This window comes from Ursus arctos, unplaced genomic scaffold (genome assembly GCF_023065955.2).
Source record: "Ursus arctos isolate Adak ecotype North America unplaced genomic scaffold, UrsArc2.0 scaffold_25, whole genome shotgun sequence".
NCBI lineage: Eukaryota > Metazoa > Chordata > Mammalia > Carnivora > Ursidae > Ursus > Ursus arctos.
In genome coordinates this window covers 24,363,977-24,391,314 of record NW_026622930.1, presented here as the reverse complement: position 1 = coordinate 24,391,314, position 27,338 = coordinate 24,363,977, and the positions used below count along the sequence as shown (strand labels likewise).

Sequence of the window (27,338 nt, the reverse complement as noted above, 5' to 3'; positions counted from 1 at the left end):
CCCTTGGACTGCCTCGTGAGCCCAAAAGCCACTGGAATGTCTCAGAAATCCCACCCTTCGGGCCAGCATCCAAACTGCCTCTCCCAGACGGCCACTCTCATTATGAGCAACAGGAAAATCTTTTCAGGTCGTGTCCTGATTTTCAGTTTGGAAAACAGATGGCCACCATCGCAAGGCCCCCATACGCCCTTTATGTCCCTTTTCCCTTCCCTTCCGTCCTCTCTTTCTCCCTGCGCCCAGTCCTGCGTGGTGGTTACAGGCGCAGGCAGAGCCTGAGCTCAGATTTCATTCAGTTCCTCCACTTCCCAGCCGTTTGACCTTGGACTCATCCTTGGGGCTTGATTTCTTTGTCCTTCCTAGGGATGACTAATCGTACCCACGTCCTTAACTTGTGTGCAGGTTACAGAAATGTTCTGAACCAGAAGTAGTGCCACTTTCTCAGCCGGGCCCTCCTACTTCAAATTACAGACCTACTCTGATCCAGCACCCCATCCCCCATCCCTCTTTTATCACCATCCACTCACCACCTGGCCTATGTCTTCTGGTTGTTGACTGTTTTCCCGCCACTAGAATAGTAAGCTCCATGAAAACAAGGATTTTTTAAAAAATGGTTCCCTAGCTGTGTCCCCTGTGTCTAGAACGGTGCCTGCACACAGAGGACATTAAAAACTATTTGTGGAATAAAGGGATGGATGGAGACAGGCCCACGGCAGGGGATTCTTCACAGGCTGATCCGAGACACCCCGAGCTTTGCCGGGTGGCTGGAGCACCTGGCATGGGGCCTGGCCTGTGGTTAGTGCTTGAGGTTGGCCGATGCTATTGTCTCGTTCCTCTCTCACTTTCCTCCACCCACACCCATACCTTGGGCCTCCCAGTGACACCCTCGGGAAGCCCCGCCGGGAGAGCTCCCAGGAAAGCCTCGGCTGAGGCAGCATTCTGAGCCAGCACCGGCCACTTGAGCTGCTGACACATCCCACAGGGCCAACCCCCTGGCTGTCAGGCCTTCTCTCCCCTCCTCTCACCCGTGAGGGAGGTTGAGTCAGGACAGAAGACTGGGGAACGGTGGTGGCCTCAGGCCACCTTCTTGCTGCCCAGGCAGCCTGCTCTGCCCGGGACTGTGGCAGGAAGGACCCCAGGCACAGGGCCCGCCCCGGGCTGGGCAAGTGGCACAGGGCAGGGCGCCTGGGGGCAAGCAGCTGCCCTTCCTTCCTGGGGTCCCTCTGCAGACAGCTGGCAGGCTGCGGGCTCCCCCTGCCCCCAGGGGCACTTTCACTTTCTATTTTCTACACCAAAGCAGGAACAGCAGGGCCAGGGGCTGCTGCATCAGCTCACAGAGATGGGGTGGGGGCTGGGGTGTCAGAAAGACAGGCCCCTGGGAATGGAGAGAAAGGGGGTTCAGCCGCGTTCTGTGCCCCACACCCCTGTGAGTAAATCTCAGCTAATGATACTCCCTTGCATTCCTCCAGCAGTGATACTTTCCAAAGCATCGTCATGATGACCATCTTACCGGATCCTCATTCTGGGACGGCAGGGATGGAAAAGACAGGAGTCAACAAACAGAAGGGAAAAAAAGTCCACCAGCTTAGAAGCCACCGAAGCCACAGAGCCCGGACGCAGCACTTTGTAGGGTTTCTCTTCTGCCAAACTTCCCCACTCTCCCCAGAGGTCCACCTTTGAGCAGGGGAGCCCTGCTCAATCCCTATCTGCCTAGGAGGAAACTGAGGCACGGGGCCTGGCAGGACCTGGAGTGGAAACATGGCTGGCATCTTCCAGACACTCCTAAGGAAAGGAATTCTCCATTTCTGGATTCTCTGGCAGAGCCGTGTGTCTTAGGAGGCGGCATGGAGCAGAAATGACCTCTGGGGCCGAGACTGGGGCGGTGGGGGGCGGGAGCGGGGACCCAGAACCTTCAATCACCTGGAAGACAGAGTGTCTTCATTCTCGTTTTCTAGAGAGTAAATAACTGGCCTAAAGACACAGAGCTAGCAACCGAGAGAGCAGGACTTCTCAGCCAGGCCCGGATTATTCCATAGCCTTCTGGCTGGTTTCAGGGACGGCGCAGTGTCTACCCCTACCGTAGCTCCTGTACAGAGGCCTGTCCACCGGCACTGCCCCGCAGGCTCTGTCCCTCTCCTTGCCTGCCTGTCCCTAAGGAGACATGTGCTTTTGAAATCCCGCATTCCCGGTCAGGCCCGCCCCTCATCCGCACACTCACCTGGGGAATGTACCTGAACGCCACCCTGTCCCAGACGCTATGCTAGGGGCTGGGGAGACGGCAAGGTCACACAAGACAGAAAAGGTCTTTGCTATCAAGAAGCTTTTATGGAGGGAGGGGCGTGGACAGACAGCAAAGGAGTAAACAAATAAAAACGATAAGCTCAGACAGCAGCACACGCCGTAAAGGAGCTAACGCGGAGTGACTGCCCGGACAGTGACGGGCCGTAGGATGTCAGGGACGCTCTCTCTGAGAAGGTGAGAGTTTCTCTCTTTTCTGCTGAGATTAGGGCCAGTCATGCAAAGCTGGGGGTGGGGACAAAGGAGTTGGAAACAAACCCAGGGTAGGGCTGTGTGCCAGGGACGTCCCAGGTCCCATGTGGCCCTCATGTCGTTTTTAACAGTTCCTCCTTCCACGGTCAAGAGTGGCCCATTTGAAAGATGTTACCAACGACAAGGGGTTGAATTTATTTTAAGTGCAGTGGGAAGCCATTGGAGGAAATCATGTGACTGATGTCTTGAAAAGAACTTACTGGCTGCTTCCTGAAGAATAAATGACAAGGGCAAAAGGGCAGAAGAGCCAGGCCAGGGGGTGGCTGCGACCACCCTGGCCTGCCGTGATGGCCCCGTTCACTAGAGTGTGGACATTTGGCTGTGAAGGAGAGTGTTTATGAAGGACATGGAAGATCTCCCCGCCCAGACTCCGGCTCGGAGCCAGCCTCAGAGCTCAGGGTCCATTGTCTGTCCTTGCTGGTGGAGCCCAGACAGTGGGAAGGGCCAAGGGCCAAGGGCCGGCCCCCTGCCTCTGTCCCACCTGCGTCCAGCCTCTCCCAGGCCTGACCCGGCCGGCAGGGCCGGCGTGCAGCGGTCAGGGCCCACCCCGCCTCTCTGCAGGAAGCCGGCTGGCAGCGCCTGCTGTGTGACCTTGGGCTGCAAAGTCCAGCTTTGCAAAGTCAAAGTGAGTCACTTCCTCCCTGGGGCCTCCCCTGAGCGGGCAGCCTGGGGCCGCTCCCTGCCCCCTCCCGCTGGCCCAGGCCTGGCGCTGGCACGCAGGCGCTCCGCACGCTAAGTGCTCTCGCTGAGCCCGCCGCCCCAGGCTCATTTGTCACCCGCTGCTGACTCAGCACTTCTGGGGAAGGCTTTTCCCTTCGCCTTAGAGGAGGAGGCCGGGGAATGAGGCGGCCCTGGCTCTTCCCTCCCTTCCTTCCGGATTGTGTGTGCGGGGGTGACTGTGTATGAGTCTGAACGTCACTGGGGCTGTGTGTGTCTCTCCTGTGTATCAACATGGTGTGATTTCTGGGTCCGTGTGTGTCCTTTGTGTGCCGCTGGGTCTTTGCGTGTGGCTTTTATGTGCGTGCCGGTCCTGTGGGTCTTTGGGGGTCTGCCAGCCTCTTTCCTGTGTGTCTGCATGGGTGCGTGTGTCTGCGTGTTGTCTATCTGTGTGTGTCTGTGTGCGTGTGGGATGTGTGTATCTGGGTGAGTGTGTGTGTGTGTGTGTGTGTGTGTGTGTGCGCGCTTCCCCATCACGCACGCTGCAGGCCTTTGCCTCCTCTCTCCCGCAGCCCTACACACTCTCCTCGGACCTCACCTTACTCTCAGAGTGAGCCCCACCTCTCCTCCCCAGGTGCCCCCAGCTCCTGCCTGCACCCTCTGTGTCCTGTCTTCTCAAAACAGGACCTTGGGGATTCAAAACAGACTTGGCAATCAGACAGAGCTAGGTTTCAACCTTGGTTGTGCCCTTGCCGGCTGAGCGACCTTGACTGAGATACTTACCTTTTGAGCCTCAGTTTCTTCACTTATAAAATAGAAGTGATCTTATCTCCCTCCGAGAGAGCCTCTCGTGATAGAGCCTGGCGTATCGCACGCTGCGGAGGGGGCCTGTTGTTTCTTCTTCAAGCAACGGGCCCAGTATCAGGCACACAGCCAGGGTCTAGTGAGCAGCACTTAAGAACAAAAGCACTGAGGCTGTCTCCTTGGCTGCTGGGGAAGGGAGGGGTGTGGGAGCCAATGACCTGGATTGGGAGCTGGGCAGGAGCTGCCGGCATGACAGCCACTGCGAGGAGAGACAAGTGGTGACCTGATTTAGCGCTGCCTTGGGCAGCCAAGGAAGCAAGGGAGGAAGTCACAGGAGAGGGACCTGGAGAGGCTGCGCCCTGCCCTATCCTGCCCTGCCCTTCCCTAGACCAAGTACCGCCTGACACTCCCAGCTCCAGTGAGTGCCCAAGGGGAGCAGGACAACTCCTCTAGCCCCAACCCCAGAATAGCCTCATGCCGTGTCCTTGGGAGCCCACTCACATCCACACGTTTGGATCTTCTTAACAACCCTGTGAAGGAGTTTCTTAGCAACCCCATTTTGCAGCTGGGACAACTGAAGCTTTGGGAGGTTGAGTTCCAAGGTCATGGGGCTAACATGCGGGAGAGAGAACCCTGGCATTCCAACTCCCAGTCCAGTACCCCCACCCCCGGCTGCGGACGCCACCCCCCTCTTCCTGCACACACACACGTATGCACCAGCACGCACTCCAGTGGGCCCCCCTCCCTGCCCACAGGCAGAGCTCCCACACGGAGTGGCACCACACCCTCCCTAGCACCAGCTCCTGGAGCAAATCCTGCCCAGAGCCTGCCAAGCCCTGTTTCCCTTCGTTGAAAGTAGGACTTTATTCAGAAGGGTTAGCATTTCTTGTCTCAAGGCCTGCAGTGTGGATTCTCATTCCGAGACGCAAACCCGCTTGGGAAGGGGACACAGTCCCTTCCCCCGCTGGCAGGGGAGCGTGGATCAGACAGCCCCGCACGTCAAAGATGCTAGGCTTGGACTAGAAAGCAGACCAGGGATCCAGGCAGGTGGGAGCAGGGAGAGTGAGGGGTTGGAGGGCAGGAGCCCCAGTCCAGGCATCGGCTGCTAACTAGCTGTGTGGCCTTGGGCAAATCACCACCGTCTCCCAGGGCCTGACAGTCTGCGTCTATAAAATGGACGTGGCTCTCAGGTTCCTTCACGGCTCACACGCCATCCCAGGTGCTACTAGCCCTGCCTCAGGGTTTAAGTCTAGGCTCGCAGATGCTACCAAAGCCCTAGACAGCCCTGGGGACACCACGGGAACCACGCCCTCGCCCCAGCCCCGCCTCCAGCTCTCCCTGGGAAAACCAGCAGCCAAGTGGCTGGTGGGCAGAAAGAAACAGCATGAGGGGTCTGGGTGTTGGAGATAGGACTTAGAAAAAGTCCAAAGTACAAGGGAGCACCAGACACCTTCTTTCATTCCTGCTGCAGGGGACCTAGCCCCGAGGTGGAGACAGAATTTTGGCTTCTCTGCTCAGCTCTGACCCAGCGCTCTGTAGGTGAGGGCTGGAGTCATTTCCGCTTTGGGGGCCTGTGGAGAGAAAAGAGACGATAAGCATCTCTGGCCTTCCTGATTCACAGGGTTATCCGAGCAAGAGGTGGGGCTCCTTGCAAAGCAGACATGCCCATTTCTGTCCAGACACAGTCCAGGCGGGCAGTGGGCGGCTGCAGTCTGTCCTTACATGGGGCTGAAGGGGCCCAGCCACTCTGTGACTCACTCACTTACCCAGCCAGCTGAAGCCCGGGCCCCACCCTTCCCTTCTCCTGCTACCCACAAAAGCCCCTTAGCTCGTGTCACACTGAGACCAAGGGAGAGGACAGCATTTCCAAAGGTTGGTGGATGGCAACCGGGAAATAAACGGAAGGCCATGTGATCACTTAATTATCGGGCTCTGCGGCCACCTACCTCTGGGCTTCCTGGTGTGTGATTTGATTAACCCCTTAGAGTTTAAGTGCTTTATTCTTGCAGGATTCTTGCAGCTGAAAGCCGCGCATAGATAGGAACCTGCTGGCGCTCCTGGGATCTTATGCTTATCTCAGTCTGCCAGGAACAGGGTCTGGGGGCCTCAGAGGAAGGCTGATCGGAACAGATCTGGTAACCTGATGATGGTGGTGACTTGGGGACTACAGGTCTGGTACAGGGGCTATCTGTAAGGAGAACATGGAGGGAAGAAACTCATCAGGAAAACTGGGGCCAAATTCCAGCTGTCAGGAGTTGAAGACCCAGTAGAGGGAAGAACTGACTCCTCCTTCTCGAGCGGTGTCGATTGTGGGTTGAGACCCCTTAGGGCGTCATGAAATCCATTTAGTGGATATAAAAAGGGACGTCTAGTTGCATAAAACCTTTGTTTCAGGATATGTATGTAAAGGCTCATCAGAGTAATGGGTTGAGATGAGAAATGCATTTCTTACTTGTGGGTCATGGTTTTAAACATTTGAAAGCCACTGCTCTTAGGGTGCCTGGGTGGCTCATTCGGTTAAGGTCTGACTCCTGATTTCGGCTCAGGTCATGATCTCAGGGTTGTGAGATGGAGCCCCAGTTCAGGCTCCACACTGGGTATGGAGCCTGCTTAAGATTCTCTCTCTCAAGGGGCGCCTGGGTGGCGCAGTTGGGCGAGTGTCTGACTCTTGGTTTCAGCTCAGGTCATGATCTCAGTGTTGTGGGATTGAGCCCTGAGTTTGCTTGGGATTCTCTCTCCCTCTGTCCCTCCCTCTGTCTCTCTCTCTCTCAAATAAATAAATAAATCTAAAAAAAAAAAAGTTTTTCTCTCCCTCTACCCCTCCCCTCCTCTAAAACACACACACACACACACACACACACACAGATATTTGAAAGCCACTGCCCTAAAAAACAAAGGAGCTAAGACCAAAATGCGCCCTTTTTGTGTGCGTGAGGCAGGGGTTCTGGTCCTAACATTTGATTCCAGTATCCCCAGGGTTATCTGCGGGGGGGACAACTACAACTCCCTCCACTTTGCTGAGCACAGAATGAGGCATTCCCCTTACACCTAAACGCACTCCTATCCCTTTGCTACTTTCTTTAGTGGGAAGGCAAAGATTGTGGCTTTTACCCAGATTCCGCATCCCTGGAATGTTTCCATGTTTCCCAAGAACCTTCACAGGGCAAGTTAGTCAAGATCTTTGGATGCAGAGTCCCTGGCTGAGCCTTCCAAGTGGCAAGGGCCACTGTGTCCCCAATCTCTTTCGTAAAAACAGGCAGAGAGGCAGAGTTCAGCCTGGGAAGTCAGGAAAGGCAGGACTGGCCCCTGGGTAAGTCTTTCCTCAGATGCCTTCCCCTCCCAGTTCTACTATTTGGTAGAATCTTGAATGTAGTGAGCAGGGACAGAGAAAAAACTAGAAAGCTCAACTTCTGCCACCAGAGCCGGAAGCCCCACGGTGGCCCTAGCTGGTGGTTAGCCCCTGTTTGTCATTTTGCAAATCTGGTCTACCCACCTCCGCTGAAAACTCCCAACCTCACCCCAGGGGGGAATGACTAATTACAAAACACATTTTCTCTCTTTTCAGTCTGCTCACCTCCCTGCCCACAGAGCCCCCTCCCACCGCAACCCTGCGCTAGCCTAGCCTGACTCCCTTGCTAGACTGGGTTGAATGAACTCTTGGCCCGGCCCCTCCTCCCCAGACTGGGCCCTCTGGGGCTCTCTCCTCCCCAGTATGCTTCACTTTCACTTTCCAGCCACTCTCACTTCTCTGTCAGCTCCTTACCCTGGAGCTCAGAGCCCTGGCCCGTCCTCAAGGAGAGGGTCATTGCCGAAGCCCTGGGCAGCACCCAATTAGTCAGGTCTTGACTCCATGGTAGTCAACAAATATTTATGCAATGTATTCTGTCCCAGGCTTCAAGTATGCAGTGATAACAACATGAACAAGGTTCCTGCACACGGGCTTCTAGAAGAACAGAGGTGCAATCAAGCAATTAAAAACAGTAGGCCAAGCCTCTGCAGCTGGATGGTATGTGCTAGAGAGGCGCCTGGGGAGAGACAGCCTGGGCAACCGGGGAGGGCTCCCTGGGGGACAGAAGCCAGTACCGAAGCCTGAAGGCCGACCTGGAGTTGGCTGTTCGCCAGAAGGAAGAAGGGAAGAGCCTCCTCAGGCCTGAGAATGGTGCCCTCTTGGAGGAGGCTGGCTGGAGCCCACGGGGAGGGGGGGTGGCACAAAGAGCTGGGGCTGCAAAGGTAGAAGGAACCAGCTCCAAAAGGACCTCACCAGCCTGTTAAGCCACTTGAACTCTGTCCTGCGGTGACGGGGTGCCACCGAAGGGTCTTAGGCCAGAGCAACATGACACACAGAATGGATTGGAGGGCAAGACTGGACACAGACAGGTCAGGCGGTGGTGTCTCTGCATGAATGCTGCTTCTCTGTGCCCGGCACGAGGGTGAGGTTGGAGGTACAGGGCAAGGGGGCAAGGTCCTTCTGGGACAGGTTGAATTCCAGGTGTCCATGGGACATCAGGCCACTGCTTACAGCGCTCTGGGCCCCTGACCAGGGGCCTGGGGCAGAGTTCGAGACTAGTGGCCAGCTACATGCAGAGCTAATAGAAAGTGAGTTGAGGTGTGCAGTAGAGAAGCCATGGGCAGAGAAGGACCAGAGAAGAAGCTGTAAAGGAGGGAACCCGATGCTTCAAGAAGGATGTGGTCAACGGTGTGGCATGCTGCTGGGGGCCAGGTATGGCGAGGCCAGAAGAGCTTCCAAGAGACAGAGCAAAAGGAGGACATTCGAGAGCCGTGGCGGGAGCAGTTTCCATGGTGGCCGAGGGTAAGTGACAAAGAACAGTCGGTTTTGAGGCTGAGGAGTAACAGGCAAAGAGAAGAGCAGCCTGAGGCCAGGCCAGCTCGCAAGGGGCCTCTAGGCCCCAAGTAACCTCTTCCCCTTTCAGTCAAGTATTATTTAAATGTCTTTACATTTATAAGGAGATCATCTCTTAAGGCCAACAGACACATGAAAAGATACTCAACATCACTCATCCTCACGGAAATGCAAATCAAAACTACACTAAGACATCACCTCACCTCTGTCAGAATGGCTCAAATCAACAACACAAAACACAACAGGTGTCCACGAGGCTGTGGAGAAAGGGGAACCCTGTGCACTGTTGGTGGGAAGGCAAACCGGTGCAGCCACTCTGGAAAACAGAATGGAGGGTCCTCAAAAAGTTAAAAGTAGAGCTACCCTACCATCCAGCAATCACACTGTTGGGTATTCACCCAAAGATACAGAAACATAATTCAAGGGGATGCATGCACCCCGATGTTTACTGCAGCATTATTTACAATGGCCAAATTAGGGAAGCGGCTCAAGTCTTTACCAACAGACAAATGGAGAAAGAAGAGCTAGCGAGCTAGACGACAGATAGAGATAGAGATATGTGTGCATGTGTATGTGATGGAATATTACTCAGCCATAAAAAAGAATAAAACCTTGCCATTTGCAAGGACATGGATGGAGCTACAGAGCATTTTGCTAAGTAAGTCAGAGAAAGACAAATACCATAGGACTTCTCTCATATGTGGAATTTAAGAAACAAACGGGCAGAGACAAACCAAGAAACAGACGCTTATCTATAGAGAACAAACTGGTGGTTACTAGGAGGAGGCAGGTGGGGGTGGGGTGGGTGAAAGAGGGGATGGGGATTAAAGAGTGTACATATGATTTTTTAAAAAGAAAATATAAAAGAGAGAGAGACTATCTCTTATTTTGTGCCCCAACCTGCAGACGCACTGTTCTGCTGCTCCTCCTGGAGGTAACAGGGAACACGACCAGCCCCCCTGCCTCCCCCACCCCCAACTCCCATTCAGGAGCCCAGCCAGGAGGCGTGTCCTGCCCCCTCCTCTCCCTCAATCTCCTCTCCCCAGATTAAATGCTCCCATTTCTTTCCATTCTTCTTCCTCCTTTCACGTGCCTATTTCTGCCTCAGTGGCTCTCCCCTGACCATGATCCGGTCTGTTGGCCCTTAGAGACATGTCCAGATCTGAACCCTGCCCACCTGCCCGGGTCAGAACCCACACAGGGTGGGACCGTCACCTCCCCTTTCTAGATGCCATGTTCTGCCAAAGCTGCCTCTCCCATAGCCACACTGCCCTCAATCGTGGAACTAACTCTTAAACTGGAAGAGAAGCTGAGGTTCTGTAGGACCTAGACTAGAGTTCAATATCTCAATTTCTTTTTAATTTATTGTTTTCAATGTCTCAATTAAAAAAAAAAAATCCTGGGGCGCCTGGGTGGCACAGCGGTTGGGCGTCTGCCTACGGCTCAGGGTGTGATCCCGGCGATCTGGGATCGAGCCCCACATCAGGCTCTTCTGCTATGAGCCTGCTTCTTCCTCTCCCACTCCCCCTGCTTGTGTTCCCTCTCTCGCTGGCTGTCTCTATCTCTGTCAAATAAATAAAATCTTTAAAAAAAAAAAAAATCCTAATTTTGCAGATGAAGAATCTGAGGGCAGTCAAGGCCACAGAGCTAGTGACTGGCAGCCGAGCAGGCAGAGCCCAAGCCCATGCGGTGGGTGTGGCCTGCAGGGCCCAGGTAAGCACGCCGCTGGGACCTCGCTGGCTGCTGTGGGGGTAATGTGTGCGGGAAAGCAACAGGCCAAGGCCGACCAGTGGGAGCATAGACTGCGAGAAGCACTTTGGAGGGTATCCAAAAGAATTCCATCCTACAAAAATATAGGGCTCTTTACGGATCAGTGTTTGAGGGTGCTGCAGCAAACACAGCTAGTTACCCCATACCAGATGTTTCTCTCCCTCTTCTTTTAGCAATAGAACCCACAACTCTTGGGGCGCCTGGGTGGAACAGCAGTTGAGCGTCTGCCTTCGGCTCAGGGCGTGATCCCGGCTACGTGGGATCAAGCCCCGCATCGGGCTCCTCTGCTGTGAGCCTGCTTCTTCCTCTCCCACTCCCCCTGCTGTGTTCCCTCTCTCGCTGGCTGTCTCTATCTCTGTCAAATAAATAAATAAAATCTTAAAAAAAAAAAAAAAAAGAACCCACAACTCTTCGTGGGGCACACACCTACCCAGTGTAGAGATTCTATTTCCCAGGCTCTCTCACAGCCAGGCGTGGCCACGTGACCAAGTTCAGGCCAGTGGGTGTGAGCAAAAGTGATGTGCAACTTCTGGGTGATGCACCCAGAGGTAAGGGGTCTTCTGTCCCGTCCCTCCGCCCCCACCATCCAAGGGCTGGGATCTGAACCCAGAGGATATGGTGCTGAGTCATCTTCAGCCATGTAGACAAAGACATAGGACAAAAGGGACCTGCCTCCCTCCCAACACAGAGCCACCCTGTCAGCCTTGTACGGCTTACACACCTACGAACAACCTGAGAGATCACTTCTATCTTGTTTAATTAAGCAGCTGTTACTGTGGGTCTTTGTTAAGGCAACTGAACTGTATCCTAACTAGCACAGATGTTTGTTCCAACATCGTTTATAGGTTGTTTTATTTATTTATTTGTTTGTTTGTTTGTTGTTCTTAGTTTATTAATCCTCTCTTGAAAACTCTGCACAATCACCACAGATCAATTTGCTGCCGAATCTTGACTTCTGGTGTCCAGTCTCCAGCTCGCTTGTTGCCAGTGCCAACAGTGGCTTTCGAAGTCCCCTTGACTTCCATCGTTCTATTCTTGCGGTCCTTTCACTGTTTCCTTGAGGTCTTTTTCTTCGCACGCAGGCCCTGTCTTGCAAGTCTATGTTTGGGTTCTTTTTTTTTTTTTTTAAGATTTTTATTTATTTATTTGACAGAGAGAGACAGCCAGTGAGAGAGGGAACACAAGCAGGGGGAGTAGGAGAGGAAGAAGCATGCTCCTAGCGGAGGAGCCTCATGTGGGGCTCGATCCCAAAACCCTGGGATCACGCCCTGAGCCGAAGGCAGACGCCTAACGCCTGAGCCACCCAGGCACCCCTGGGCTCATTGTTTGCATACTCCAAGGAATCATAAATTGTGCCAAAGCCAGTGGTCTTGCCACCCCCAAAATGGGTTCTGAATCCAGATACAAAAATGACCTCTAGTGTGGTCTTGTACATTTTGGCTAGTTTTTCCCGAATTCCTGTCTTAGGTACTGCTCCCTTTCCAAGATGAAGAACGGCAATGAGCGTTTGTTTCCGCAGAAGTAGTCGGTTGGTCATGAGCTTCCTGGTCTGGATGGTTACTGTGTCGTTCATGATGGCGGCCAAGCTTCAAGCGGCCAGGGAGGAAAAGCTATTTTTCTTTCTTTCAGATTTTATTTTTAAGTAATCTCTACACCCAACATGAGGCTTGAACTTACAACCCTGAGACCAAGAGTCACACGCTCCACCTACTGAGTCAGCTAGGTGCCCCAGGTTGTTTTGATGGAAACACCACAATTTCCATCAAAGAGAGAGGGAGAAAAGAAGCCATGCTGACTGTACAATTAAGTACGTGAAGTCATTATAAAAGGAATGAAATAGAGGTGTATGTACACTGAATTGGAACAATGTCCCCGATAAAACATTAAAATGAAAAAGGCAAGTGACAGGACAGTGAAGAAGATACTGTGGTTTACTGAGTTTCCTGGGACAAGTCATGTCCTTCCTCCCCTGTAGAAGCAACAGAGGACACATTCACCCTTGCCTTGGATGGAGTGGTGCTGTGATGGCAGAGGCCCAGAACCGTGGCAGCCTTTTTGTGCCATGTGGGAAGACCCTAGAGCTGGTGAAGGGGGCAGGGGAGCAAACACTGAATGGAGCCTCAAGGGAAAGGTCACACATCAAAAGACAGAAAACAGGCAGAGAACCAGATCTGTGAGGACACCGAGTGACTGCATCAATCCTTAATTGAAGTCAGCATGGTATCTGGGCTTGTACAGTGACTGAACCTTCAAACTCCATTTTACTTATTGGTTTAAGTCAATTTTAGCTAGGTTTCCTTTCACTTCACAAGACTCTTCATAAGGATAGGGATATTTGTTATAGCTTCCTTTATAAGCAACATATTAGAAAATCTAAATTTTCTTTAAAAAAGGATTACAGAAGTAATGGTACTTCTAACCATGAAATGCTATGCAGCCAAAATTTTTTCAAAAAATAACTCTATGTGTGGTGATATGAAAAGATATACCCAAGATAGATCATTAAATGAAAAAAAAGAAGTGCAGAAGATTATGTAAAGTGCGCTACCATTTGTGTGAGGAAAAATAATGCATAAACTTACATGTTTATACAAGTGCTTGAAATAACTCTTGAAGGATACTCAAGAAATTGATAACACTGGGGACCTGGCTGGCCAGGAATCTGAGCAGGATACTTATTTTTCACTGTACACCCTTTTTTCCTTTTAAAATTTTATACCATGTGCATGCAATGCCTGTTCAAAAAATAAAGTTGCTTAAAAAAATTCTTTTTTAAAGGAAAAAAACTCCTAAATGATAGAGTAGGCACACGGGAGTATTTTTAACTGTCACACGCACCCACATGCACACACAAGTTGTGTGTCTACATGTTCCAGAAAGTCTGGAAGGAGATGCAGCAAACTGCCCACAGCGGTTACCCCAGGGAGAGGAGCCAGAGCGTGCCTGCGGGCAGCCTGGAACAGTTTACCAGCTGAAAGGTCACTCCACGCTGACTTTTCTTATGAGGCGCTGTTCTAAACTTTAGAAGCATCAGGTCATGTCATCCTTACCCTAGCAGCTGAGGAAGATCAGCTCCACCACCCTAAATTAACAGATGGGGATGTAGAGGCCCAAAGGGTTTCGGTCACCTGCTCAACCCCCCCCTCCCCCCAGGGAGCTCAGGGCTGGTGAGCCGTGGGGCAGGGAGGGGGTCGGCTGGGGCCGGCGGGGCCAGTTAAACGCCTCACCCGCCTCACCCGCGGCACTACCCCGCCCGGCCGGCTCCCAGGTGGGGCTGCGGGGCCCGGAGGCAATGAGGGGATGCGGGAAAATCCCTCGGTGGCCTCTTGTCACTGAAGCCCTTCCCATGCCACCTGCCACGGCCCCCGAAAGGGTGGCAGCCCTCGCTGGTGTCCCTTCTCCCCTGTTGCAGGTTGCTGCCAGAAATCACTCCCTTCCCCCCACCCCCTTATCTCAGCTGGAAAACGGGAACCTGGAGGCTGTTAGGACCCCCACCGAACTGCATCGTGCTTAAGCTCTGGTCACATGCCCCATACAGCTTGGGAAATGCAATCCAAAGGGTTTGTAAGATTTAGTGCCCATGAGGGTGGGAGGAGGAGGGGGCTCCGGGGGGACGGCGGTGCTTTCGCTGGGGACAGTTGTATATGACCCAGCCCACTTAGGAATGCGCATACTTCCAGAACTAACCATCCCACTTTTCGGACGGTATCCTACAGAAATACTCGAACAAGTGTGCTGTCGGCAGGCAGCATTCCCGTAATGGTTAAGGGCCGTGAAATTCTGGGCAGCTGTCAAAGGGAATGAAGTAACCCCGACTTAGGAGCAGGCGCAGAGACGCCCGTGGTAGACTGATGCAAAGACACGCTACAAAGCAGTATGTAGAGACAACCCAAGGGTATTAAAAACACGATAAAAACAATGTGTATGGAAACATGTATATATAGAAAATGGTCTGAGAGGATATATACCGAAATGACAATAGTGGGAAGCAGAATTAGAGAGGAAATGGGAGGAGAGCGAGAACTTTTCGTTTTTATCTTATATTTCAATATTGTCCATATTTTATAAGAATATTTCAGTTTTGTAATTACACTGAAAAAATTAATAACAATACATGACCCTTTCGTGGCCCATGCAGCAGCTTGCCAACTGTCCCTACTCCCTTATCTGTCCCTCCTTTCCACACGCAGTCTTGTCTGCTCCTTCGACCATTTGCTATCTTTGGACTTCAGACTCCTGAGCTGACTGCAAGACCCCAGAGCCCCTCCAAACCACACGCACTAATCCCTGCCTAATCTCGGCTCCCCAGCAGCTCAAACCAGCTGCCGTCTCCTACAGGAGATGGGCAGGAGTCCTTTGGTTGATGCCCATCATAAAAAGAAGAGCAGAAAAAAAAAAAAAGAGAGAGAGAGAGAGAGAATGAGAGAGAGAGGAGCAGCTGTGGCCTTGTGGATGCTCAGAGCTCCAGGACATGGGCCCCAGCTTCTCCCTAAAAGATGTATTTCTTCCTCTCCTTCCTGACACCCACAGTGCTATCAGAGCTTCTTCTAAGAATTATGTGGGACTCGAAGACGGGTTGACCAACACTCTCACCTGACAGGCGAGGATGCTGCCTCCAGGCCAAGCCTTTGCCACCTTCTTCTCTCCAAGTGGGGTCCCTTAACAGTGTCAGAGTCCGCAGACTCACTTCGTTAACTGCTCAGTAAAGGGGTTGCAGCAGACAAGCCGCTGTCTACACCCGTGGTTCTCAGGCGTGACGGCACGCTGGAATCATGGTGGACGGGGGATTTGCAATCTACTGACATCTGGGTCCTACCCCTAGAGGTGATTTTTTTATTTTAACTGGAAGGTGGCCTCAGCCCTGGGATTTTATTATTCCCCAGGTGTTCCCAATGTGCAACCATAGCTGAGAACCGCTAGTTAATGTGATGTGATGTGGTGTGTGTGTGTGTGTGTGTGTGTGTGTGTGTGTGTACGCCTACTGTATGCATATGTAACCCATGCGTGGAAACCTAGACACACACACAAAATGAAAAATTGGATTTCCTGATACACAAAGTAACATGTGCTGCTGACATCACCAGCAAAGCAAGACACCCCCAAAAAGGTGTGATATTTAAAAAATGAAAAGGTCATCATGGGAAAGATCAGAATCTTTATTGGGCTTTCTAACTTCTCAATGTGGTTTTTCTTGTATTACACGTGCGGGAAAGGGGCCCTTACAATCCTTTCCCAGCTGAGCCCTGATCTGGCCCCACACATCCACAAAGAGGGCTCTTTGCCCAGGATTGTGCTCAGGTTTTTTGGTAGAAGCGTCCAGTCCCTCTGAGGGAAGGATAGAGCAGATTGTCACCTGATTCCCCCCAGAGCCCTGGCACGGGGCTGAGGGTCAGAGGAGCCCAGGGGAGCTGTGTTCCCAGTCCTCCGGGAGCTCCGGGCCCTGCCTCCCCCCTTACAGGAATGGTGTGACAGAAGGCAGTGCGCCCCTACATGTGCAGGTAACCCCAGGTATTTGGGGTTCTGGCCGCAGGCTGAGGTGCCCACCTCTATGACATGTCCGTGTGCGTCTGCTTGAAGCAGATGAGAGTTGGTCAACTTCCAGGTCATTTCCAAATCTAAGTTCGATGAGTCAGGTACACAAAGAGAATCCAGAGGAAGACCTTGTGAAAGTCCTATGAGGAATTGGTTAGTTGATTTTGATCCGGGCAATCAGGGAAGTCTTCCTGGAAGAGATAAAATTTGAATTGTACCTTTAAAGATGAGCAGGATTTAAGAGGGAAAGGAGAGAAAGAAGCTAGGGCTGTTCCATTTCTTCTCTCCTCCACCTTCTCCTCCTAGACCTCAAAGAACTGGGGTCTGACCCAGGAGCCTTCTGCAGGCTTGAGGGGACAGAGGGCTCTGGGAATGGCCTGGAAAGAAGGCAGAGGATCCCTCACTCTCACTGAGCTCCTTGTGTGACTATCAGCCCCACAACTGAGTGCACATATCTGGACCAGCTGGGCTCAGTCTTATCTCCTCTGACCTGGCTTTGAAGCCCTCCATGTTCTTCCGAAGCCCCCAGGCCCACCCCTCAGTGCATCAGAGCTCTAAGTCATAGCACGGAGAAATGCACTTAGGTCTTCCCTGCAGGTCTTGCAGCCAGAATCTCAACCTGCCTCAGAGAGACTTGGAGAGCTTTAAAATATCCAGAGGCCAGGACCCTAGTCCACACCTGTGGAATGTGACTATCCTGGGATGGGGTAGACGCTTCATGAAGGTTCTTCCAGGGCTGCCAGTGGCCAGCCAGGATTGAGAGCTGTGGCCAGTGCCAAAAGGTAGGGGAGAGAGGAAGGAAGACAAGATGGAAGGGAGGGGTGGGGAGGGGCAGCTGCCCAGGGGAAAGGCTCAGAGGCTCTGAGACAGGTGGAGGACACGGCCCAGCAGGGAGGGGCTTTCTAGTAAACACATGTGCAGTAGGGCAGCCCCTGAATTCTGCCTCTGCTCCCCAGGCTCTCAGGGCAGGACAAGGGACAACTGCTCACCAGCATCCGAGAGATACAAAGGCTCCCAAACAGGGCCTCCTATTTTCTGTAGTCAGTGCCTCCAAGAGAGCAAAGACTACGTCCTTTGGTCACTACCGTCACCCCAGCGCCCGGCCCATAGCAGATGCTCAATGAACCCGATGAGTCAGGTACACAAAGTATGGATGAGCTTGAAACACCAGCCCTTTTCCTGTGTCAGGAGGGGCGCAGTTTTCTCAGTCTGTGGCTTTCTTTAACAGAAGAGGGTCAGAATCGCGGCACTGAGGGGAGCTTTGGGAAAGCAGGACGGTTGCGCTCTCTATCCTCCCACTGACTCCACCTCCTTGGGGTTTGGGATTCAGGACGTAAGTTGGGGAGGGGAAAGCTGCCCATGGTTGCCCTTCCAAACCAGAAGGCTGGAGGTTGGAGGAGAGGGGAAAAGAAGGGCTGGGTGGGGAGAGGCGCAAGCAGAGAAGAGGAGCGTGCTGGGAGCATGCAGGGGCTGCCGGCACCCTGAAAGTTGTTTGATTGTCCAGAGAGAAAGGGGGAGAGCCCAGGGGAGGCCCCGCCTGGTCGCTGAGCTCCCGGGGACCTTGTTCCAGAGCTTTGGTGGAGAGGACCCAAAGCCCTATCACTCAGCATCCCACACCTGTGCGGGGAACCCCCCAGGCGCATCTCCTCGGGCCTGGAAACACTTCCCTACAGATGGCAGGAGCACAGGGTCAGCCTGTCCCAGCCTCAGGGGTCTGCCATTCCCACACACCCTGACCTCCTGACCTCAGCCTCCAGCCATGGCCCATCCTGCCCTAACAGCACACCACAGCCACCACCACCACCACCCGTGTCCTGCCCAGAGGGGGCCCACTGCCTCAAGGAAGGGAGCAACTCAGGGCTGAGAGGGGCTCTGCCAGCGGCAAGCCTCCAGGCCCGCGGTGGTGAAGGGACCACCGTGGAGAACGTGCCGGAGCTGGCAGTTCTGGGCCCCAGAGCCTCTCCTGGGAAGGGGCAGCGTCCTGGGGAGGGGAGCCGGCTGCCCGCTGCTCCAACATGTGGCCAGGGCCACTGGGATGTGGGCACAGACTGCTGGCATTGCAAAGGCCCCAAATTTCACAGCCAGAGAAACGGAGGTCTCGGGAGACTTGGCTGGAGCCCCATAGCTGGTGAGCGCAGAGCTGGGGCTCAGACCCAGCTGCCCACCTTCTGGAGCAGGGCTCCGGCACCAGCCCAGAGCCTTCGGCCTGGAGCCCGAGGGACTACCAGGTACCTGGCTGGGCCTATGAGTTGCTAGACCAGTTTTCTGTCTTTTTTTTTTTTTTTTTTTAAAGCGAGTGAGGGAGCTCTCTGACCTCTTTTTTTTTTTTTTTAAGATTTTATTTATTTATTTGACAGAGAGAGACAGCCAGCGAGAGAGGGAACACAAGCAGGGGGAGTGGGAGAGGAAGAAGCAGACTCCCAGCAGAGAAGCCCCATGTGGGGCTTGATCCCAGGACTCTGGGATCACGCCCTGCACTGAAGGCAGACACTTAACGACTGAGCCACCCAGGCACCCCTCTGTCTTTTTTTTAATATAAAGATTTTATTTATTTATTTGAGAGAGAGACAAGAGAGAGCATGGGCAGGGGGAGGGGCAGAGGGAGAGGGACAAGCAGACTCCCTGCTGAGTATGGAGCTAGAAGCTGCTGGATCCCAGGACCTTGAGATCATGACCTAAGATCATGGCCTAAGTCAGATGCTTAACCGACAGAGCCACCCACGTGCCCCTAGAACAGTTTTCTGGAACGTTATATAAATCAATTAACAGGGCCTCCAGTGCCCCCACCCAGCCTGATGCACGCGTAGGACTGAGTCACAGCTCCCCCTCCCCTCCTCAAAGTCTCTCTGCATCAAAATCCTTGGGCTGCTTGATTTTTTTTTTTTTTAAGATTTTTTTATTTATTCGTTTGACAGAGAGAGAGAGCGCACAAGCAGGGGGAGCAGCAGAGGGAGAGGGAAAAGCAGGCTCCCCGCTGAGCAGGGAGCCCAACACGGGCTCGATCCCAGGGTCCTAGGATCATGACCTGAGCTGAAGGCAGACGCTCAACCTACTGAGCCACCCAGGCCTCCTGAGGCTGCTTGAGTTTTTTAGAAAAGATTTATTTATTTTAGAGAGAGGTGGGGGAAGGGAGGGCCAGAGGGAGAGAGAGAAACCTGAGACCATGATCTGAGCGGAAGTCAAGAGCTGGCCACTCAACAGACTGAGTCACCCAGGTGCCCCTGGGCTGCTTGATTAAAATGCAGATTCCTGAACCCCATCCCAAAGTTCCAGACCGGAATGTCTGAGGCTGGAGGACCCCTCCTGCACCTCCACAACTACCCTCAACCAGCTCCCCAAATTTGGCCAATATGGGTGTCTAAAATACACATCCAGGGGCGCCTGGGTGGCTCAGTTGTTAAGCATCTGCTTTTGGCTCAAGTCATGATCCCAGGGTCCTGGGATCGAGGCCCGCATCGGGCTCCCTGCTCAGGGGGAAGCCTGCTTCTCCCTTTCCCACTCCCCCTGCTTGTGTTCCCTCTCTCACTCCGTCTGGCAAATAAATCAATAGAATCTTTAAAAAAATTTTTTTAAATAAAACACACATCCAGACCCATCCTCCAGCAATCCTGCTTCATTCAGTATGGTGGAGGTTGGGCCTGGGAACCTGCATTTTCACAAGCTTGGTCGGGAACCACTGGAAGACACTTCACCATTTGGGGCAAGGTTTGTAATGCAGAATCCCAGAAAGGGCTCGCAGCTGGGCCTGGGCCATGGTACCTGATGACTGTGTAGGCCTATGTTCCTGGGCCCATGGCTTTTGCAAATTCCTCAAAGTGGTCTTTGACCCCAAATAGGTTAAGAACAAGGAACCTTTGTTCTAGAGGGATGTATGAAGAAGAGGGAGCCCTGAGGGGATGTCCCTTTGGGTCAGATATGACTGGAGGCCTGGTTCAAATGTTCCCCTCAACGACTGCCAACAGCCGAGGCCTGCCTGAGGCCTGAGCTGAGGCCTGGCCTCCCACAGCCTTTGCATCCTCCCTGTCTCCCATCTTCCCACTCCTCGCCTCTCCTGAGCTGCCCCTCTCCTCCCCACCCCTAGCAGTTCCTTAGGATGCAGCCATGGGACCAGTGGGGATTTCAGAGGCAAAGCCAGGCCTGTGCTGTGATCACTGCGAGCTTTGGTCTTGGGCGCCCAGCCCTCCTTGCCCCTGGAAGGGAGCCGTATGTAAGTCTGTGGGGACAGGAGGGAGGCTACGCTCTGGTATCTCTGGAGACTCAGACCCAGTTAGGTTAACCCTTTCCTGTGAAGAGCCAGCCTCTGTCTCCCTGCACAGCCCTACTGCTCCAGCCGCCATGCTCCCTGTGGGAGTGGCCTTCCGAGGGGGGCCAGGGACGTGTGCAGAGACAGTGAGGAAGAAAGGAAAGCCTCACTCTGAGTGCTACCGGCCATTTCTCTCCCTGGTGTCTCCACCCCAAGAGGAGATGACCTTGTGATAACGATGCGATGCTCTTTCTGTGGCTGTGGGTGCCTACTTTGGAGAGCTGGCTGGGTGGAGGGGCTCAGCTGTGTGTGTGTGTGAGGGGGGTACAAATGCAGATGCGAACATGGATTGGACGTGCTCCCAGGGGCAGGCGGTGCAGCCCCTGAGAATGCAGCACGGGGGAGCCCAGGCCTGGGAGCAGAGAAGCTCTCTTCGTGCTTAACAGGGTGCACAGTGGGGCCAGGCCCTCCCGAGTTTGTTTGAAAGCCATCTTGAAGGAGCACACTGTCCTTCCGGTAGCCTCAGCTCCCCAGGAAGAGCAAGTGGAGGCGCTGCCCTTGACATTTTATCACACCTGGAACCCCAGCCCTGTCTGAACACAGGAGGTGTTTTGAAGTTCCCTGCGGCCGCTCTCATCTGTGAGGATCTGGTTGCAGGCCAAGGTGTGCCTGGCCTCCTGGTGAACTCGGGGCTGGCCCTGGGGCAGCGAGGAGAGGAGAAGGCAGGCTGGAGGTGGTTCTGACTGGAGGCTACCCAGGACTGCCCCTCCCTGCCCAGGGCTGGACCCTGGATTCTGCCGGGCCAGGGACCCGCACCAACCCCCCCTTCAGCCAGCTACTACACCTTCTCCCAAGACTCAATGTAGGAGTGAAAGGCATTACTTGTTCTCTTCCTGCCAATTCTTCCAACCCTTGGCTTACCAGAGGGATAGCCTCCAAATCACAGACCCCAGATACCCCAGTCAACAAGCTGGGCCCGTTGCCAGGCAGCGATGGGCATGGCTTCATTGCTGGACACCCTGCCTCACTCACCCCACGGGGCCCTCCCGGCCTGTCGGATGGCCAGCATGTTCCAGTCCCCAGCACAGGGACTGCCCGGGCACCATCACCAGGCCTGGAGGCTCCATAAGGAGAATGGCCCTTTTGAACCACCACCAGGTCCTTTTACCCAAGATTCAGACTCCGCAGGTGCCGCGGGCTCCTGAAAGCATCCAGGTTGGTCCACGGCCGCTGGGCCTATCTGCCTGGGCGCTGAGGTGCTGGTGTTCCCAGGCTTTCCTCCTGGATGTGTGCCTTCCAGAAAAGGATAGATAGCCAAGAATGGAATTTCAGGTAGTGGTGTGCGGTGGCTATGAACCTGAACTCAGGGAGATCCAGTTCCGGATCTTGAGCCGGGTCAGGTGCCTAAGCTCCTGGTGCCTCCGCGTCCTCACCTGTGAAAGGGGAAGATAATAATGCCCAGCTGGAACCTCGCAGAGCTGCCGCGAGAACGAAGGGAGTACCTGGCCCTGATGTCTGCGAGCGGAAGTACCGGGAGCCACTATTACAATCTGTGCTGTTCCCAGGACCAGATCTGTTGAGAAAGGATCCTGTCTTGACACAGCCAGTTCACAGGGAAATAGGGGGAGAGGCCATGCCCCTGGGAAGAGGGCAGGAAAGCCCTAGGGTTGTGGGGGGAGGGGGAGGGGGGAGGAGGCTGGTCATCAAACAGCTATGGGGAGAGCTGAAGAAATCTGGGATGTACCAAGCCCAATCCCACCCTTGTGCAGATGGAAAAACGGGGGGCCTTACCCACTGGTGAGTATTTACATCTTCTGAGACTCAGTTTCCCTAATTTCAAACTGAACGTGTAGCCTCTTCTCTGCCCAGTGCTCTCTGCCCTAGGAGGCACCATGGGGGTGGGGGGCAGGGCTAGTCAGGCAGAGCTGGGGTGGGGGGCCCGGCCAGTTGGCTTACCGCTGTCGCAGACCTCTGGCTGGCCCTCGCATGAGGAGGGGGAACAGTCCAGGCCAACCCTGTGGGACTATGGCAAAGGATGAACTGAGGGCAGTGGCCCCCCAAAGGAGCCCTGGGGGCTGGTTTCGCATCACCAGCCCCTGTTCTGGGTCCTCTCCTGGGTCATATTTGTGCTGCCCTAATTTCTAAGAGTTTAGACGCTCCTGTGGGGACACCAAACTCATCAGGGGAATAAAAATTCAATTCAGTTCTCACTAAAACCATTTCCTCTGTTGAAACACTTTGCACAGACATCGGAATCTAACAAATCCAGGTTTGAACCCCCATCCCACCACTTACTGGTGGAAAAACATGGAACAAACCTGGGTTCTTGGAGCTTCAGCTTCCCCATCGACAAAGTTGGGAGAGTCATCTCTGCCTTGCAGGCTTGTTGAGAAGATTAAATTAATTCAGTGATTTATCTCAACAAATCTGTACTGAGCATCTGTGGTGGGCTAGGCCTTGAGGATACAGCTAAGAATACAAGACAGACACACAGGGGCATGTGCTCATGGGGCCTTCTGACAAGTATTACCCAATTGAGACCCCAATATCAATGTTACCAGTTGTATTGAGTGCTATGGAGAAATAGTAGTCATGAGGAAGTAGTGTGAGCTCAGTTTTGAAGGTTAACTGGGTGTGTTCTATTTCACTGAGTCCAATACACTATTGATTGATGACATACTTTTATTTTGGGTAACAGGGAGAAAGTAAATGTGTGCCAATTAACCATGACATGGAACATTCTTACCCCTAGAAATGTTCTTTTGTGCTTACTGAGAACTAAAGGAACTGAAAGTTCTTTTAGACTTTCCTTCAGTCCCAGAAGGGTTTCCAATCTCCCACCCAATTTAAAACAAAAGGGTAGGGCACCTGGGTGGCTCAGTTGGTTAAGCGTCTGCCTTTGGCTCAGGTCAGGGTCTCAGGGTCCTGGGATCGAATCCCACATCGGGCTCAGTGGGGAATCTGCTTCTCCCTCTGCCTGTCATTCCCCCTGCTTGTGCTCCTTCTTTGTCTCTCTCTGACAAATAAATAAGTAAAATCTTTAAAAATAATAAATAAATAAAATAAAACGAAAGGGTAACGTCAGAAATCAGTGTGGGGTAAAATCTAAGAGAAAGGCACCGTGCTCTGCAGCAAGTTTCCCTGGTATAAAACCCCTGAGTCGGTAGCAGACAGGCTCCCAGGGGCAGGTTCCACGGAAAGCGGGCAGACAGGACAAGGGGGCTGTGGGGAGTCAGCACAGAGAAGGGCAGGAAGGGTGAGGACGGGGTCCTGGCTGTGTGCTGCTCCCTGCTGGACTCCGCTTTGGTCGAAATAGAAGAGTGGCGGAAGGAAAAAAGCCAAATGCCAAACCGAGGGAGTCGACAACATGCATCCTGCTGTCAGAGAGTTAAAAGATTCATCTTCCCCAGAAACACAGAGCACCCCCAGTTCCCAGATCTTGGTTTCTAAATACCATTCTCCACTGGGGGGAACAAACAAACAAACAACAACAACAACAACAAAAAACCAGGTCACTTTGGGGAGCCAATTCCAGGGCTGGCTCAGGGAAAGTACGAGATGACCCTGGAACATCTTGTCGTGGTAGAATGTGACGGTGTGCTAAAAAAAAATAATGAGGACATGTCAATAGGGATGGAAGCCAGGGCAAAAGGGTTTCTACTTTGGCATCATTTGAGCACTGAACTAAGTAATAAGCATTATAGATGGTAAGCCAGAGAATAAAATAACAATCCATGAGTCCATCTGATATAAAGAAATAAATGAATAAACAAATGAATGGGGGAGAAAAGAACGCCCTTCCTTAACAAAGAATGCTAAGAAACAAATGTAGGAAAAAATGATGGAATTACGAAATTATCATCTGCCAATCACCATGATATTCATTGTTTCAGGCAAGAATGATAAATGGAGAGGCGCCTGGGTGGCTCAGCTGGTTAAGTGTCTGCCTTTGGCTCAGGTCGTGATCCCGGGGTCCTGGGATCGAGCCCCACGTCAGGCTCCCTGCTCAGCGAGGAGCCTGCTTCTCCCTCTCCCTCTGCTGCTGCCCTTGCTCGTGTTTGCTTGCTCTCTGTCAAATAAATAAATAAAATCTTAAAAAAAAAAGAATCATGAATGGATGCTACCAGTAGAGGATATATTTCCACACATACACAGAGCAGAAAATTCTTCTTCTGCTATAAAGACATTAGTAGGACAGCTGGGGATGTTTGAATAAGGTATGTAGATGAGACAATAGAACTGTATCCATAAAAATTTCCTGATTTTGGTAAATGTACTGTTATATTATTATTATATAATAAATATATATAATATATATTTATATATATAATATTATTATATTATCTCATTATATGAGAATGTCCCTTTTTTTAAGAAATACAGGCTGGGGGCACCTGGGTGGCTCAGTTGGTTGAGCGTCTGACTCTTGGTTTTGGCTCAGGTCGTGATCTCAGGGTCGTGAGATCGAGCCCGGCATGAGAATCTGTGCTCTGTGTGGTGTCTGCTTAGGACTCTCTTCCCCTAACCCCGCCGCTCCACGTGCTCTCTCTCTCTCTAAAAATAAATAACTAAATCAAGAAAGAAAGAAAGAAAGAAAGAAAGAAAGAAAGAAAGAAAGAAAGAAAGAAAGAAAGAAAGAAAAGAAACACATGCTGAAGTATTTAGGGATGAAGAGGCATGGCTGTCACCTGCCCATGAGCAGTTCAGAAACAAAGTGTATCACACACACACACACACACACACACCCCACGCGCGCGCACACACACACACACAGAGGAAAAAGATATTGATAAAACGGTGACATGGTAGTAAATGGAAAACATTTTCCAGGGAAAAAAAGCCCAACTACCAATTTCCATGGTGTAAATACTGTGCCTCCGTGGCCGATTTCCAGCGACCCACAGGAAGTCACAGAATAGGAAGTCGGGAGCAAAGTCACACGAGTGGCTCTAGCATCCAGCACGCCTGTATGACAGTCAACACGGTCAAACGCTAACATTTGGGGAAACTGAGTGCAGGGGATATGGGAAGATGGGTGCTCTTTTTCTGCAACTTTTAGGTAGTCTGAAATCATTTCTGAGTCAAATGCTGGCTTTTGAAAATGCGGCTCGTACAACTGATCGTATCCAGTAAATGAATTGTGGAAAGACGGCCAAGGAGCATCCAAGTAGAGGAGCTGAGTATGTAAAGCCCGGAGGCTGGAAAGGCGCAATTCATTTGAAAACCCAAACCGAAGAAAGCCTGAGTGCTGGGGGCAGAGGAGCTGAGCGATGGGCTGGGGTTTGCAGGCCCTTTTTAGAGTTTGGGTCTTGGGATGGACAGCAGGGAGAAGTCACCCAAGCACTCTGAGCAGTGGGTGGGGGGAATGCGGCCTTAGTTGCTTTTATCACTCTGGCCCCTGGCTGACCCTCAATAAATGGTGGCCATTAATACTGCTCCGCGCTCTGCTGTCACTTCCCCTAGGGGCCTTTTTGCTCAATTGGAGTTGACAGCAGGCGGGCCCATCCGCAGGCAGGGGCTGCCGGACCCAGCCCCACCTTACCCCCTCGGACCCAGTCAGACCTGCTTTCTGTGCACACTGGCCCTCCCCCTTCTCCATCAGCTTCCTTCTGTCTGTCTGCGCTTCTAGTCTGGGAGTCCCAGAGCCCAGGGGGCCTGGAGAGGTTTGAGTTCAAGGTGGAATGAATGGGCTGTTTGATGGGAATCTCCCAGGGCAACCTCCAGGCTTGGTACAGTGTGAGTGGCTGTGGGCTTCCTTTTTTCCCGATGAATCACTGCTCTGTACGCCTGTGATTCTGTGTGCCCTCCCCCTGATGTGCCCTGGGGCCCTGCAGTAACCGGAGCTCCATCTGGGGTTGTGAGCCGAGCAGCTCCTCTTGTGACCAGCATGGACTGGCAGCGTGCTCCGTGCCCAGTATCCTGCTAGGCATTCCTGTGCAATTCCTCATCCGCTCTGCCGGCAGTGCTGCGAGGGCGCACCTTATTACGTCCATTTTGCAGGGCAGCAAACTGAGGCTTGGAAGGTTTGCTGGACTGTTCAAGCTCACACAGCTGACCCAAAGATTCCAGCTAGGCCATCTGACCCCTAAAGCCTGCACTTTCTGCCCAGAGTCCCTAGGCTGTGTCTCTCACCTGGGCATCGGTGCTGTGGGCATCCAGGCCACGTGCACAGGCAAGCTGGCAGTGACCAAGGGCTCTGCTGGGCCAGGAAGGGCTTCACTGGGACGCCCTCCGCAAGCTCTGGTTTGGCAAGGCCGGTTGCCATGGCAATAGCCGGGTTTGGGGGAGTTGGAGGCCAGCACGGCAGGATCTTCTGAATCACTGGATGTTTATTCTGTGGTGAACCCTTCCAGAGCCCTCTGGGACTGCACGTGGCCACCAGGAGTGGCTCGCAGGGCCAGGCTAAAGCATGGGTTCTCGGGGCCTTGGCGAGGGTGCCCCTCACCCGCTCCACTCTCACCAGCCCCTGCCCTGGGATCCTTTCTCACCAGGAAGACCCCAGGCTTTTGCTTTCAGCTCCCGGATCCCCAGACTGGGTTGAACCCAGGCAAGAACACAGATTTGAGGCCAGAGGGAGTTAATCCATCCTGGAGTTATTCATTCTTTTACCAGCTACTGATTGCTTGCCCACCATCCACCGGTCACTGCACCTGGTGCTGTGACCTGGGGTCAGCTTCTGGAAGCCAGACCGGCTCTGCACTCCTGCAGCTCCTCTTCCCTGGGGCTGGAAGACCCCACCCATGCTTTCTGGGTCACCTTGGGCAAGTCCCTGTCCCTCTCTGAGCTCATCTGCAAAATGGGGTCCGTCATGCCCACATTGCAGGAATGCTGGTGTGGATGAGACCCTATATTTGAAGCATTTACCAGGGTGCCCAGTGCATAGTGGGGCTAAATATACAGTTACGACACAAACGTCTGCAGGCT

At 53.0% G+C, this 27,338-nt stretch overlaps 1 protein-coding gene and 1 long non-coding RNA gene across 5 annotated transcripts in view; one reads left to right on the top strand and one right to left on the bottom strand.

Moving 5' to 3' along the window:
- Window positions 1-4,849: 4,849 nt before the first annotated feature.
- IRF2BPL (interferon regulatory factor 2 binding protein like) overlaps window positions 4,850-27,338 on the bottom strand; it is a 52,976-nt gene continuing 30,487 nt past the window's right edge. Inside the window, exons 2-3 of one of the 4 annotated variants that reach the window (XM_057318580.1) lie at window positions 21,583-21,847; window positions 15,566-16,362 (exon numbers count right to left, since the gene is read on the bottom strand). The gene's annotated coding sequence lies outside the window, so the exon portion shown is untranslated. Of the gene's footprint in view, window positions 5,580-15,565; window positions 16,363-21,582; window positions 21,848-27,338 lie in introns of those variants that run through there. The other 3 variants (XM_057318582.1, XM_057318583.1, XM_057318581.1) reach the window with 3 other exon arrangements.
- LOC130544807 (uncharacterized) lies at window positions 5,503-10,754 on the top strand. The gene is made up of 3 exons (XR_008961424.1): window positions 5,503-5,880; window positions 7,900-8,818; window positions 10,484-10,754. It is a non-coding gene; the product is annotated as an uncharacterized LOC130544807 (long non-coding RNA).